The sequence below is a fragment of the Diospyros lotus genome, chromosome 1 (assembly GCF_014633365.1).
Source record: "Diospyros lotus cultivar Yz01 chromosome 1, ASM1463336v1, whole genome shotgun sequence".
Classification (NCBI taxonomy): Eukaryota; Viridiplantae; Streptophyta; class Magnoliopsida; order Ericales; family Ebenaceae; genus Diospyros; species Diospyros lotus.
In genome coordinates this window covers 45066916-45069711 of record NC_068338.1, presented here as the reverse complement: position 1 = coordinate 45069711, position 2796 = coordinate 45066916, and positions in this window count along the sequence as shown.

Below are 2796 nucleotides of genomic sequence, written 5' to 3'. Positions count from 1 at the left end.
TGCCCGGGCGGGCAAGACGCTCCCCTTGCCGTTTAATCTCCCGCTGATATCGAATTCGACATCGTGGGACCCACTTAGAAACTGTTTCGAACTCTTTAGTTTTATGGTCAAACTAGTCATTTTGCATCCTCTTTGGGCATGCTAGTAGTAATTTTATGGTCAAACTAGTAATTTGCATAGGATTTGCATATATATACACATATACACGCGCGTGAAAGACAAATTCAAATATTTTCAAAATTATATAAAACGTTGTCCGAGCAAAAATAATGATTATAAAAAGCTGATATTATAATTTTTTTATTATAAATTAATTAATATCTGATTATTAGCAGTCTATAACATGCAATTGTTTTTTTTTTTATTTATTGTTAACAAGACATACAAATTTTATTATATGTACAGGCTCTTTTGTTTTCTGGACAATAAAAACTATAAAATATTTTCAAGTATAAATAATTTAGATCAAAATTAAAATTTTACACTCACCAAAAAAAATAAAATTTTACTTTTTTAAAAAACTAAAACATAAAATAAAATAATATTTTTGAGTTATCCATCCAATTAATTTGACATCATCAATTTCAATAATAATATTAATAATATTTAACTGAAAAATAATTTCTCGTCGCTAATCATCAACTATTAAATTTGAGGTTAAAAATTATAATCTTGATTTTGGTATATAATTATTTTTATTTAATATTTAATAAAAAAAAATAATAATTGGAAGGCAATTAGAGTGACAGTCTTGTCCACCCAAATATGAGCCTAAGAATTAAGAAGACTAAAATGAGTGAGAAAAAAATAATAGATTATCGGAAATGAATTGGGCTCTTCTTTGGAGCTTAAATGATTTAAAAAGATTTTAAGTGAAGTTTTTCGTTAATTTTAAATATAACCCCAAGTTGAGTAAAATTAACGTGAAAGTAATACAAAAAGTGGCCTAAAATGTTTGTTAATGATTGGCCTAATGTTTAACTAACTAAAGTTGGTCCACGTGTTCAAATTAACCCAATTGAATGGCCAATAGCAGCCCCCGCTTGCCTAGGGTCCAAGATCATTTATTAATTAAAATTTATTTTTTTATATTTTAAGATGTACAATTATTAATTATATTTTTTGTTATTTTTTGTTTGAATTTTTGCTTCATTTATTTTGTGATTCCATTTGAATGATTTTTTTAATTTTAATGTTAAATAATGAATAGTAAAATGTCATTTATACGATAATATCTTAACTTTCTAAGTCTATTGATCATTTTTTAATATTAAATAATTAATAGTGAGGTATAAATTAGTAACACAACAAAAAAAAAAAAGACAATAAGTGATATTATTTTAATAAGACAATTTGATAAAATAAATTTTTTTATCATGCAATTTCTTCTAAGAAATTCACATGGATCTAATCATTAAAAAAAATAATAAATCAATGACTTTTTAATGTGCATGAACTAGTCGTGAAGTTTGGACATTTTTTATTTATTCAATTATTTTATTTTCATTTTTTTTCTATATTATCAATTGAAAATTATTTACTTTTTAAAATTGAATATAAAAATATAATTAATGTTTTTATATCTCAAAAAAGAAACCAAAGTAAAATTTAAATAATTATTAATATTTTTATTTATATTATTAAATAATCACTAAAATAACTTTCGTCCAAGTCTGTAAATATTGTTAAGTCGACGTTGGCCAAGGTATTTGCGTGAAAGAAGAGATATGAAATGAAATTGGATCAAATTAGATTTATTTATAGAAGTGGAAAAACTTTTAAATTCATCTTTTATTAAGCATTTTTCTTTTACACATAACTCTAATTTACTCGTTTTCAACCATTCCATTCTCTTCCATTAGTAACGGCTCATTTGGTTCCATTAGTAACGGTGCATTTTTTATTTCATGTTCAACTCGCGATGATGCGTTAAAAAAAAAAAAAAAAAAGACACGAAATGAAATAAAATTATGTTTAATCATAACTTTGAAAAATAAATAATTATTAACCAAGGAATGTTTAACGTGTAAGAATGGTGATCCCCTCCAAATTTGGATGAAATCCTTATCTCCTTTCATCAAAAATAGTTTTAATTATTTATTACACTGCATTTTTTGAAAGTTACAACAATATTTTTAGAGAAAAAAAGTAAAAAAATATTTTTTTTTATTATTAAAAAGAATAATAATATTTTATTAACCAAAAAAGTCTTATTAATATCTTAAAAATAAAAATAATATATTTTATAGACTAATTAATATTTTTATTAATATATTTTTTTAAATATCTTAAAAGAATAATCTATTTTTTAGATAATCATTAATAAAAAAGTCTTATTAATGATTACCTCTATGTGTATGATTTATACACATATGTAAATAATAAATAATTAAATATATAAATCAATAATCAAATATATATAAAAAAAAAACCAAAATAAGTTAGTGAATCTCTAGTTGCCCAACAAGTATAACCATAGTCATCGTTGCTGTTTAGCCATTACTGTCATCATTGGCCGTTGGTGTTTGTTGAGTCATCGTTTATCATTGCCATCTACTACAACGTGAAATCGTCACCATTCATCATTGTTGCATATGTTCTATAAGTCGTCGATAACTGCCACTGCAACTGTTAGATATGAGCATATAACCGATCTTTCTTATCTCCGTTTATGAGCGGTGATGGAAGGGGAATGTCAGTTATATGATGAATGAATTTTTTTATTTTCATAACAAAAATATATATATCTACTTTGAGAAAATCAATTCCCATAAAAATGAAAAAAATGGTATCACG